Source organism: Drosophila miranda, assembly GCF_003369915.1.
Source record: "Drosophila miranda strain MSH22 chromosome Y unlocalized genomic scaffold, D.miranda_PacBio2.1 Contig_Y1_pilon, whole genome shotgun sequence".
Classification (NCBI taxonomy): domain Eukaryota; kingdom Metazoa; phylum Arthropoda; class Insecta; order Diptera; family Drosophilidae; genus Drosophila; species Drosophila miranda.
The window spans coordinates 31,457,203-31,471,117 of NW_022881603.1; the positions used below are offsets into that span (position 1 = coordinate 31,457,203).

The 13,915-nt window shown below is 47.2% G+C and overlaps 1 long non-coding RNA gene across 1 annotated transcript; it reads right to left on the reverse strand.

Moving 5' to 3' along the window:
- Positions 1 to 483: 483 nt before the first annotated feature.
- Positions 484 to 1,823, reverse strand: LOC117189406. The gene is made up of 3 exons (XR_004473394.1): positions 1,717 to 1,823; positions 1,227 to 1,645; positions 484 to 965 (listed from the first exon to the last, which is right to left on the reverse strand). It is a non-coding gene; the product is annotated as an uncharacterized LOC117189406 (long non-coding RNA).
- Between the last annotated feature and the right edge of the window lie 12,092 nt (positions 1,824 to 13,915).

Consider the following 13,915-nt stretch of genomic DNA (forward strand, 5'->3'; position numbering starts at 1 on the left):
AAAGTGTGAGGTCAACGACCGACAAACAGCTTGTAGCATACAACGTATAGCGATACGCTATCATAACGAGCTGATCTTATTGTAGCGACCAGAGGAGCACGCGCTGGTTCCGGCTTCTATTTGTCGTTGGCAAGGGGGGGGTGAGGATTTACCACTGTGCTACCTGCTCGCATTGTATACATATAATAATATTGATTTCGCGTGCGGTTTTCCTCCCTAACACATGATCGATCGGACTGGCCATACAGAAAAGAAACTACCAAGAGTGACAAGCTATGCACACATAGAGGTTGCTCTGCAAAGAAAACAGAACATGCTGAAGTACGGGTTGTGCTGCTGAGTAGCTGTAGGTGTAGCAGCGTTTTGCCCACCCTACCTTGACCATCTGGGCCGCAAAGCCATGATCCCTAAATCCCCCAGACTCACTTCATTTCCATAATCCACTCGGCATGGCGCCCTAAAATAATTTAGATCATTATCGATTTCATTTTAAAACTTATTTATTACTTGACACAGGGGCATTTCCCTACTCTACTTAAACTCCCAATTGACTCAATAACTATTTTAGCGAACAACAGGATTCGAGAATATTCCAGGTTGGAAATTAAAATAATACTAATAACAATTAAAATAGAAGAATTATAACTAAATAGAAAAAAAAGAATTAAATGTGTATATAATAAAAAAACAGTATATGTATATAGGAGGTAGCCGCTAAACTGGCATACAAATTTAACAGAGCATTTGTGATAACAACAAAAAAACCCATGGTTACTGTTCTTGCTATCTCTTCCGGCATGTGGATCTGCCCAACTGTTTTACCTCTCCCCCTCTTTCTTTCCTATACCACTCCTTCTCTCACGCTCATGCATGCAATTTATTTAGAGTAAAGCAATATTCTTTCACTTACGTGCCATCCATCTCCAAAAGCGCTTTTGTCGAAGACGATCCGCTTGCTATAATTGCTGTAAATGTAATTTTATTGGGAGAGCACAACAACAAAAAGAGAAAAGAAGAGAAAGAACAAGGCGCGCAGAGGCTTTCGGGGGACTGCTTTTTTTCTTTGCTTTTGAGCATTGATATTGTATTTCTATTCCCTTATGCCTTTCTTTTCTTTGGGCTCCACATAGGGCTAGCCCTTACGGTTTAAGGGAAAAGAAAAGCAAGACTGAATTAACGGCGCTACACTGCCGAAAGGGGAGCAAGGTATTTGTATTCGTACTCACTAAGACCTTGCCTATTGGCTCATGGGTATAATTTTGATCTGGGTTTTTATTTCCTCTACTTTTTTTTCACTAAGCCAGGTCGGCCGAGGGCAAGATATTTACGCAAAAAAACTTGGGGGCCAAAAAAAAATGTTCAATATTCCGCTTTTAGTTTCGCAGCTTCCCGGCGCCGACGATGCTGCTGATGCACTGAGTCGGACCCACAGCTGGAGCGGCGGACTCTCTGCCTTGCGCTTCTCTGCGCCAGCGGCGAATTCGATCGGTTCTTGTGCTTTTTTTTTTTTTTTTTCGGGAGCGCAGTCTCTTCTCTTCCCTTTCTATGGCCAGCTGGTTGTGGCTGCGGCCGGCTCGGGCATCGATCCCAATTATCTTTTTCCGCTATTCTCCCTTGGAAATCTGCTTGGCACAACGTGCCAATTCTGTAATACAAGAAAACCCATGTTCCATTTAACCTTACCTAGCGACACCTAAACCCCAATGTCCAACTTACCGCTATGTGGCGATTGGCACTCTTGTTATATTAACTTGCAAATGGCCGTCCGAAACAAAAAAAAAGAGACCACTTTCGGATGCCTTGCCTCCGGCGTGGGGTCAGAATGGAACGCCCCTTACTGGGGTGGCAAATTTCTTTTCGATTTCTTTATTGTATAATTTGAAAGCAACACGATTCTTTTGTTTGTCTTTTTTTCTTTGATTTAGCACTGGCGCGAGGTTTAGTTATGTTTTTCCGCTAATATTTCCTCTTTCCACCACAAACACTACCTTCTGAAGTGGGGCCCAAAATCGAAAAGAGCGACCGTAGCTGGACTTGCATTCACGAACCCTCCTAACAGCGAAAGTGCCAACCACCATTTCCCTCGAGTTAACATAACCGCGGCCGACTCTCTCCCGAGTCCGACCGTCTGCCCAAAAAGTACCCGTCGTTCACGAGCAATAGGGGCGCTAAACGCAATTACGATATTCCCTGGATTTAAAATTTTTGATTAGTTTTTTTTTTTCCGTTCTTTTATTTTTGTTGTTGTTGTAGTAATATTTTTGTAGCTGGTTCAAGCGTCACTACAAGCTCTAGCAAAAAAAAGAACGAAGCTTTTGCCACGCTCGCGGAATTTTGGGAGGCAATAAAATTTAATGTTGTTGGTATATTATAAAGCTCACTCAGTTTTTGTTTGTGTTCCCGCGGCGAAAGATCTTTCGTAGCTGGGCGTGTGGCTGTGTGTGGGTGCATTAAACTTTTACCTGCAAACCAAAAACAAAATCGTACAGCGCGTGCTGCATGGCATAAGCTCGCGGAGGGGACCCGGACGAGCGGACGCTTTTCAGCTCAAACTTTTAAGCTTTTATCAAATGCATTTTCAAACTTTCCATGTGTTGGTGGGTTTTTTTTCTGGTTTTTTTTTCTGTTACAATTAACACTAAGTATATCCAACTACGCAAAAACAGACATATCAACGGACTGCGAGGTTCAAGGGAATGCGAGTCACGGTGGGATCTTACTGGCCTCAGTGGCTTTCAGTGGGCGGTGTATACATATGTATGTGAGCACATCTCTTACAGTTTTCATTCAGCCTACATAATGACACTAACGTGCACATAAGACAAACGCTGGCCTCCACTGCACTTTAAATAAACGTTTGGAACAGTAAGGCCGAATCACGAGAAGAACAAGAGAGGCGATACCACTAGGGGTCGCCGGGAGGTTATGTACAGACGTGGTGCACTATTTTTTTCCGCCCGGTAGGAACATTTAAGCGGCTTCGGGCCTATGCTGACTGCAAGCACCGGTTTCCGTTTCTTGGCCCGGTTTTGAATGCGAAACGGTTACGCCACTTCGCCGCACTAAGCCCGTTCAGACGGCTGTCCTCGTCTCGCGCAGCCAAAGTTCACTGCCCGCGACTTGGTGGATCAGCTGGTTCGTAGTGCGGGGGCTTAAAGCTCGGGCTGCAGCTTTTGGATAATTCCCAAACTAAGTGCCGATTCTAATGTGGAATTTGAAAATACTGATCAGGCTACTTTTTCTAACAGTTACTCCATGCACATATTTACCCGGTTGGAACTGGCACTGCGAAAATAGGGGGATGGGGTTGAGGTGCTAATTCCTTCTTTCTCCAGGTGTTTTCTTTTTTTTTTTGTGTTGGGGCTGCTCACCTCCAAGCGGAAACTACAGAAAAAGTCGGAAAATCTAACTTCGAGGCTCCTAGCACTGTCGAAGGCCGGTACTCACGTTTTCGATTAGAGCCCAATCTGCTTTCTTGGGTTCTTTTTTCCCGATCGAGTGCACTTTGGTTTCACACCACGGTTATTTACGGCGGTTTAATTTAATTTTTATTATTGTTTTTTCTCACCGCGCAACTGAATGCTTGTACGGCCACGAGGAGAAAGAAAGATTTGGGCGGATCTACTGACCAACAAAAATTTTGTTCTCCGGATCTGCCTTTGCACGATCCTTCGCCATTCACCTTGAATGGTTATGGACATGGTGGGGAGATTTTTTGTTCGTTTTAAAGCATATTCTTAATGTCAACCCTAGATGGCGCTAGCCCTCACACGACCAGGAACATTTAACATGTAACACCACAACAAGAAATTAAGCCAACCTAACTATACACTAACTATGGGGACTAAACTTAATAATTAATAAGTATCTCGGTGAGGTGTGATATATACTTGTATAAATAATATAATATATATAAATATATTTATATATATATTATGTACACAAATATATAAATTGTACAAATAACATCGGGCATACTTTCAGGCGAAGAACACAAATATGCTTTCCTATCCGCCCGACAAGCGACCACTACAAATCCCCCCGGCCAAGATCACACTTTGGTGTTAATCACATCAAAGGGTGATAGACGCTTGGAGGAAAACCGTTAACCTGTATTAGGATGGTCACTGCTTTATGTCTTTAGCGTGGTATTTTCCGATAAGTCTACCTTGGGGATCTTCCAACTCGTAATAACTGTGACCAAGCCTACGTTTTATTCTAGCTTTTACAAAAGTAGGAGCTAGTTTTGCGCTGAAACCTTTAACGAAATTGCTCTGCTGAAAGTTGCGTCTGTAGACCTCCTGGCCAACTTTGAACGCCACTTCACGACTTCGAAGGTTGTACTGCTGTTCGTTTCGTTGGTGTTGTTTTTGTATTGTTCGTTGGGCTGTTTTTCGAATCACATCAAACGAATCTTCCCGACCAAAACTCACGGTACGATCTTCTAAAACCTGCAAATTTCGTAAGAGCTGATAGGTGTCTCCATTGGTGATCATGTGCTGTCCAAATGCAACCCGATAGGGGCTGTCGTTTAGGGCTGAATGCAGACTAGATCGTAAGGCATAACTAATAGAACTAAGCTGCTCATCCCAATTAGTTTGATCTGGCTTGATGTAAGCTTTAATGGCAGCAATAACGGATCTGTTAACGCGTTCCGATGCGTTGGCTTGAGGTGCGTACACAGCCGTATAAAAATGCTGCACATTGTACTTTTTCAACAGCGAATTGAAGTGATGGGACTTAAATTGTACTCCATTGTCGGACACAACCACTTCGGGTACCCCGAAGCAATGGAATAGGTCCTCTTCCATGAATCGAGTTATCGCCTCCGCTGTAAATTTCTTTACGGGTTTTAAAAACGGATATTTTGAAAGATGGTCCAAAACAACGAAGATACCGATATTTCCGGATTTGCTTCGTGGATACGGACCCAGGAAATCCACAAACAACTTCTGAAACACTCGTTGAGTTTCCTTCACTGGAGCTAATGGGGGTCGTAACGAACGACTCGGGTACTTGGTGCACTTGCAGACCGAACAGCTGTTTATGAACGCTCTCACATCGGTTACTAAACTTGGCCAATAATAAGAACGTCGAACTCTCTCCAACGTTTTATTAATGCCGCTATGAGCTGCTAGCGACTGTTCGTGACTCTGTTTTAGTACATCGGACACCAGCTCCGTTGGAACCCACAGCTTCCAACACAGGTCGTCAGCGATCTGATCAGCAGCCGCGTGTTCTGCTCGCCGATATATGAGATTATCGATCACCTTAATGTCTGGCATCTGTGTCTGGTTGCCTTTAATTTTTCGAATTAGTTCCAAATATTCTGCCGACTTGAAGCAATCAGACTGCAAGTCTACCAATCAATCGCAGCTGAATGCCGATAGATCTTCGGTGTGCACCCGCGACAGAGCATCTGGGACAACATTTTGCCCATCTTGCCAATCTAGAACTTAGGTCCGATTGTGACATTAGCCACTTCAATGATGCATGGTCGGTATGGATGGAGAACTCGTGTCCTTCCACATAAGCTCGAAACTTCCTCACACACATTATGGCTGCCAAACACTCTTTCTCCGTGACTGAATAGTTTCGCTGACACTGATTCAGCTTGCGAGACATGAATGCGATTAGGATGTCATTACCATCGCTATCCGTTTGCATTAACACGCCGCCAACTCCGGTGTGGCTGGCATCGCAATGAATGGCAAATGGAATGGTAAAGTCGGGGCTATGTAGGACTGGTGCCTCTCACATTTGGTCTTTTAAACTTTCAAACGCCCTTTGCGCTTCGTTGGTCCATACAAACGATCGACGTTGCTTTAGTGTATCTGATATTGGGGCAGCAATTCCGGCATAGTTTTTAATAAATTTATGGTACCATCCAGTGGTTCCCAAAAATCGTCGCACTTGCTTCACCGATCGTGGCACTGGAAACTCCCGAATAGCAGCAACTTTTTCGGGATCCGTTTGTATCATCCCATACCCTATCACGTGGCCCAGGTATTTCACTTCCTTCAGGCAAAATTTGCTCTTCTCTACGTTTATCGTCAGTCCAGCTTGAGACAGTCGGTCGGCCAGCGCTTTCAACACGGACATGTGCTTCTCGAAGGACTCCGAAATCACCAATAAGTCGTCGAGATAAATGAAAATCTCATTTCGCAAAGATGGTGGGATAACTTTATCCATCAGTTTGGACATGGTCTGTGGGGCATTGCATAAACCAAACGGCATCACCGTGAATTGATATAGCGGCCTCCCAGGCACAGCAAAAGCCGTCTTCTCCCGAGCCCTTGGAGTAAGCGGGATCTGCCAGTAAGCATCTTTAAGATCGATGCTTGAAATGAACTGCGCTTTTGGAAGTCTACTTAAAATGCCATCAATGAGGGGCATAGGGTAAGCATTTTTGACTGTTACTCCGTTAACTTTCCGGCTATCAAGGCAAAGGCGAACCTTACCTGGCTTACGCACAATTACTACCGGGGAAGACCACGGGCTATCTGATTCTTCAATCACCCCAAGGCCTAACATTCGGTCCAACTCTTCGTATATACATTTTTCGACTGCAGGCGACACTGCGTAGTGGCGTTGTTTTATGGGCCGAGTCTCGGAAGTTTCTATGTCATGTGTAAGCCAGTTTGTCTTTCCTAATCCTTTTTCGGCAAACGAAGGGAACATCTGTACTATCGCTACTAGTTCCTTCTGCTGTAATTCCGACAAAGGTATTTGCATCGGGTTGTCAAAGTTTATAGCCGCCAAACTGTTGTTATTCGCTTTGCTCATTAAGAAGAACGGCAGTAGATTAAAGCTTCTCCAAAAGTCTATTCCTAGATATAACTCCTGCGATAACGATGGTACAAAATAAAGGCATATTCGTTTGGAATTTCCACGAAAGCAAATGAGTGTGGAGATCCTACCTAGAATAACTTGCTTTTCCCATCTGCGGTTCGCAGCTGATTGAGGCGCCTGTGTCCATTAATCCACTTCTCGTCTTGCCAAACAGAGTGACATTGGCGTAGGGTCGTAGGTCAGTGATATTACTAATAACAGAGGCTAATAATGCTCTGCGCGCATTTTTACTCAAAAGCGTCAGCTTCTTCCGAATCGCCTTCTGCCAGACCTTCTGTCTGGATGGACATTTCGTTCACCTGATTGCGAGGAACAAATCGTCGAGTAGCCGGGATTGGCTTAGCAGTATTTTCCATGAACCTTTCACGCTTGCGGACCACTTGTCGCAACTGCACAATGTTCGGTATGGGCACATATAAAATCTCATGTTGTATCTCATTGAGCAGATTTGCTCGCAACACCTCTAACAAGGACTGCTCGGTCATCGGCTGCACGAGCTTGTCTGCAAGCGCCACTATGGCCTCATAAAAACTGTCAAACGGTTCGTTGACTTTCTGCTTCCTCTGGGTGATCGCGGTTCTGATTTCTAAATCTGTTCTGCCGTCCGAAAACTGCGATCTCAGAGCAATACAGAGATCAATCCAGCGCACTCTTGGTACGCTTTTATGATACCTCCAGTACCATTCACCCGCGCTTCCTTCGAACAGGTTGCTCGCGTAGCGAGATAACAATTCAAAATTGCTATCTAATGTCTGGCTGGTCAGAGCTTCGACGCGATACAAAAAATCATCTATTGACATAGAGGAGCGCCCTGAGAATCTCAACTTCCAGTTCGCGATTATCTGGCTAATCCGATCCGCGCGCAACTGATGTGATTGCTGCGACTCGGGTGGGGCTGACAAGTTAGTCGGTCGCTCGGACGCTGAGTTTGGCAATGCTGCGTTTTCCCTGGCGGATAACCTAAAGAGTTGATCAAAGGATTGATTTGACCTAACGGGAGAGGACTGCCTATGGGCTGGGTGTACCCTTTCCGTTGGAACTGGAGCTGCATTCTGGAGCGACAATCTTTGAAACCCCGCTTCAATCGCGTTAGCTAGCATTTGAGTGTGCTGTGCTAGTGCGGCTGTCACTGCGTCCGCAATGGTCTGTTGCAAGATACCATCCGTGGCTGGCAGACCCGTTCGAGCTGCTGAAGCTGACACCACTGCTGCCGCAGAATTTGGCGGTTGGCCTCTAGGACGATCTGGAGCGGCCATTGGACTGGACACACTAGGCCCTTCGGGTTGGCTAACACTTCGGACCCCACTCTGCATATTGGCTGCGGATAATTGGTTTTGCTGTGATTTAAGTGTTTTCGAACGGGATCTGGTCACTGCAACTGCCCCTGGTTGGTTGCCTGGGGCTTGAGCTGCTTCTAGTTCTTCTGCCAAATTAAGGGTCGATTTGCTCAGCGCAGTTCTGCACACTGGACAGACTTTCTTATTTCCTGAACGTGCACTAAAGCAGGTGTGATGGAAATAATGGTTACAGCTGGTAGCTAATAGTTGGCCTGGGTATTCGACTTCTTGCGTGCATACACAGCAAACGGTTTCGCTCTCTTTTGGCTGAATCTTATAATCCGGGCTTCGGTCTACCGGCATTGTAAAGTTATCCTATATATTAACTAGCTTTAAGCACGTTCCTATAAATCTAGTTCAGACAAATATTAACAAAAAAAGAAACAATAATAACGGGGAAAGCAAAAAAAAACGATCTTTGATAGAGAGATTTTGGGGGAAACCATGCAACCCTTTCCCTCCGAAAGGTTGCCAATAACTATGCGTGGTAGAGCGAAAAAGGGGGAAATAAAGAAAAGGTATCTTCGGCAATCGTGACCCAAGTAGTAGCTCTAGGCCCCTTCCTGTCTGCGGCGAACGCCTAAACATAGGGACGGACGACGTTCTTGCCCGCGTGCCCATACCAGGATCACGACGGTGTTCGTCAGCCGCCCATCGAGGAAACATTACCGAAGCGGTTACGGGGAGTTTGTAATAGTCTCTGCGTGCTACGACCTATACCTTTTTCGCAGCCATTATCGGTCCGGGCCGGAAGCGTAGCACGAAGAAACGCACCAGCACCAGGGGTACCACGTTCGGCCGGCGATAACCTGCTGTATAAATCGGCGCACGAATAGACCAATCACTAGAAAGTAGAGAGAGAAACAAAAGACGGAGGCACCCTAATAACCCCGATTCGAGTTGTGCGGCAACAAAAAATAGTTTTGATTCTTCTAGCTGACTCCGGCGACAACTGAACCAAAGCTACCCAAGGTACCTGTCAATTTCCAAGGGATACGGGCGAATGTATTCACTAATATGCTTCTGTATAGCGGCAGGTCGTAGATTTACTCCACTAATAACCCTGTGTCCAGCCAACTTCCACATACCAGTGAATCCATCTAGATTTCACTGCTATGGCATATACTGCTCGGCAATAAAGCTATGGTGAAGCTATTATCGATTCCAGAGCAGCTTACCATCGAGCAAGGGTTATGGATCATACTCCGATGCGGGCTAACCGTTATCGGAAACTAATAAGCATCCACCATCACAGGATCCAATTCCAGGACAAAAGGAAGGCTTTAAGGAAGGGGGGTGGGAAACAGGGAACAAAAGTCTTAAGCCAGTGCATGACTATGCACTGCTCGCAGGTGTTATGGACTTTCTCAACAATTTTTCTGCTTCGGGGTCAAGTTTGGCTGGGGTCACACACAACCATATAAGTTAATGTAACTCCGCTTTGTAACGTTTACAATTACGTCAACCCTGACCTTCAGGCCTTTCGGCCCCACGTTGGGCGCCAAATAAAATAATTATTACTGTAACGAGTAACGAAGAGAATCTTCGCACGATGAAGCTGGTGGTCGGCTAACTGAGAAGGAGTACGCGCTCGCTTCCACGGCTGATCTCTGGTCGGAAATGGGGATGGGTTCTTTGGGGTAACCCTCCAGTTAGGTTGCTTCGTTCCTGCTGGTATTATTTTATTAAAATTCGCGTACTCTTTTTGGGAATGGGAGGGGACAGACAAGGAAAGGATCGTTAGGGGTACGGAAAGTATAGTGGGGCAAAGATAGTGCAGAGAAGGAGTAGGGATCTACCACCGCGGCGGACATCTCTGTTTTGCTGGCACGGAGTCGTGCCACGCCCACCCTACCATGATCCTGAAAGAGCCAATAATAATATCAGGATCCCTGGAGTGTCCGGTATTGGTCATCCTATTTCGCTCACGAGCGGCATGGTTCCCCCAAATGCGGTAACGTCTAGCACATATTCATCTTAACAATCATTTTATTAGAAACTATATTCAGATACTATATTCATGTTACAAGAAAAAAGAAACACTAACCGAGAACTCCAAGACAAGGCTAAATGGACAAAAGGAGGAACGAAAAGCGTCACAAGAGATATAGCTATTATTACTAGGGAATATTTAGATAAATAAATACGATAAGTGTAAATAGTTATAAGTGCATATACGATATTTTATAGTGCGATATAAACTAATGATTTTTCCTTAGATAGAAAGATAATACTATAGCGTAATATAGGTACACATGTCCCAGCACATCGGCTTCAGGGAGTAGTTGGACATACTATTCGTTCTACCAAGCGTATTGTAAAGGCAGAAGGCCAATCAGCTGTGACTACTTTAAAAGTGTGAGGTCAACGACCGACAAACAGCTCTAGCAAAAAAAAGAACGAAGCTTTTGCCACGCTCGCGGAATTTTGGGAGGCAATAAAATTTAATGTTGTTGGTATATTATAAAGCTCACTCAGTTTTTGTTTGTGTTCCCGCGGCGAAAGATCTTTCGTAGCTGGGCGTGTGGCTGTGTGTGGGTGCATTAAACTTTTACCTGCAAACCAAAAACAAAATCGTACAGCGCGTGCTGCATGGCATAAGCTCGCGGAGGGGACCCGGACGAGCGGACGCTTTTAAGCTCAAACTTTTAAGCTTTTATCAAATGCATTTTCAAACTTTCCATGTGTTGGTGGGTTTTTTTCTGGTTTTTTTTTCTGTTACAATTAACACTTAGTATATCCAACTACACAAAAACAGACATATCAATGGACTGCGAGGTTCAAGGGAATGCGAGTCACGGTGGGATCTTACTGGCCTCAGTGGCTTTCAGTGGGCGGTGTATACATATGTATGTGAGCACATCTCTTACAGTTTTCATTCAGCCTACATAATGACACTAACGTGCACATAAGACAAACGCTGGCCTCCACTGCACTTTAAATAAACGTTTGGAACAGTAAGGCCGAATCACGAGAAGAACAAGAGAGGCGATACCACTAGGGGTCGCCGGGAGGTTATGTACACACGTGGTGCACTATTTTTTTCCGCCCGGTAGGAACATTTAAGCGGCTTCGGGCCTACGCTGACTGCAAGCACCGGTTTCCGTTTCTTGGCCCGGTTTTGAATGCGAAACGGTTACGCCACTTCGCCGCACTAAGCCCGTTCAGACGGCTGTCCTCGTCTCGCGCAGCCAAAGTTCACTGCCCGCGACTTGGTGGATCAGCTGGTTCGTAGTGCGGGGGCTTAAAGCTCGGGCTGCAGCTTTTGGATAATTCCCAAACTAAGTGCCGATTCTAATGTGGAATTTGAAAATACTGATCAGGCTACTTTTTCTAACAGTTACTCCATGCACATATTTACCCGGTTGGAACTGGCACTGCGAAAATAGGGGGATGGGGTTGAGGTGCTAATTCTTTCTCCAGGTGTTTTTTTTTTTTTTTTTTATGTTGGGGCTGCTCACCTCCAAGCGGAAACTACAGAAAAAGTCGGAAAATCTAACTTCGAGGCTCCTAGCACTGTCGAAGGCCGGTACTCACGTTTTCGATTAGAGCCCAATCTGCTTTCTTGGGTTCTTTTTTCCCGATCGAGTGCACTTTGGTTTCACACCACGGTTATTTACGGCGGTTTAATTTTATTTTTATTATTTTTTTTTTTTCTCACCGCGCAACTGAATGCTTGTACGGCCACGAGGAGAAAGAAAGATTTGGGCGGATCTACTGACCAACAAAAATTTTGTTCTCCGGATCTGCCTTTGCACGATCCTTCGCCATTCACCTTGAATGGTTATGGACATGGTGGGGAGATTTTTTGTTCGTTTTTAAGCATATTCTTAGCCGTCAGCCATCGGGTGCTACAGGGGGACAAACGGATGACGGGTCGGCTCGCACAACTGTGAACTCGGAACTGAGGCGCAGCCGCTCCGGTTACACCCCCCCCCCCCCTAGGACACAGAGGGTTGCGAGCGAACCGTCACCCGCCGTAACTGTGCACACCGGTGGAAGTGCGACTATGCTCTCCCCGTGAGGGCGGCTGGAAACAGGTCCTAGCACGGTCATGTCTCTGCTATGATGCTGGCGAATGGTAGTCGGGCGGAGAGAAGAAAACTCTCAGTGAAATTACCCCAATCCAAGGTGACACTGTTATATGCCGAGGGATGCATGGCCGGGGGGGTGCCCGGTCGCTAATATGCGGACTCTGGATACCTGCCGACCTCCAGTTTAAATCAGGCTTCCCGGGGCAAGCGGGCTATGCCTCGGGTGACCATCCCCTTCCCGCCTACTCGTGGGAACTACTATGCCAAATAATAAACAAATAAAAACCAACAAAGCCGCAAAGGAGCTCGGTACTCCTCTTAAAGTACCGGAGGGACAAGCCAATCCCTCTGCACCAGCGCCTGGGAAACCGGGTCCAAAGAAGACGGGGAAGGAGACTGAGTCGGTCCACCGTCTTCAGGCAGCAGCCGCAGTGAGGGGGGGCCCGAAAAGCCAATCGGGTCCTTCCAAGTCGGGTGGCTCCAAGGGCGAAGCGGATACCGGGGTGGCTGCCAAGCAGAGCGTAATCGCGGCTGGTGAGCGCACCGGGACCGAAGAACCCATGGGAGCCCCGGCGGGCAGCGTCTCTGCACCACGGGGTGGAAAGCCGTCGTACCAGGACAGGAGACGAGCGGCTTTCATCCTGTCCAACGAAGACCCGAACTTCAAGGCGTCAGCCGAAGGAAAGGAGCAGAGGCTGTGGGCCTGCTCAATCCTTCCACTGTTCCAGCCAGCCAAAGCCGGAAAGGGCGCAGCCAAGGCCGCCAACAAGCGGCAACGCTCAGCGGAGGACCCCGCAAATCAGCCAGGCCAAGCCCAGCAAGCCAAGCGGGTGAAGACCCACCTCACGAACCGGTCGTTCGCTGAGGTGGCGAGGGGCAGGACCCTGATCGGTGTCCTGGACAGGGGCGCCGAGGACGGCCATGTCCCTCGCGATAAGTGGCACCTGGTGGAGAACGAGCTCCAGGACCGGTTCCTACTGGAACTGGAGGAGAACGGCGGACCACCGCCAAAGTGTGAGGACGCAGGGTGGCATCAAGGCAAGGTGAAAGCCATCGCCTGCCAAGACGCTCGCTCTGCGGCCCTCTACATGAAGGCGGTGGCGGCCCTAAAAGAGGTCTATCCAGGGGCGAAACTGGAGGCCGTGAAGTGGGAAGATGTCCCTAGTCGCCCGAGAGCCAGAGCGTGGGTCTCGGCTAAGCCTGCAGAGCCTGAGAAGATCCTCAGGTTACTGCAGGTCTGCAACCCCCACCTTCCTACAGCCGATTGGAAGGTGGCAAAGGTGGAGGATATCCAAGGGCAGAGGCGCCAGGTTATCCTCGTCCTAAATGAGGAATCCATTGATCTCCTCGCAAAGTCGGACGGTGTAGTGGATTATGGCTACAAGAAGGTCACCATATCCACTTACAAGTCCGATCGCAAGGGCAGGCAAGTGGAGGTCGAGCCAGACCCGGAGCTGCCGGAGATCCCGAAAGAGAGCGCCTCGTGCGAGGAAGACAACCCGGCGTCGGATGCGGCGTCCATGATGTCGGACGATATCTTGGACGACTACGCGTTCGACGAGAGCGACCTAGCCAGAGGTCTCAGCCACATCGTTGTCGGGGAGGAGCCGGAGTCCCCTGACAGCGATCTAGAAGTAACAATGGTGGAGGCGAGCCTCAGGAATGTCGTTGACGCTCCTGCAGATAAACCTC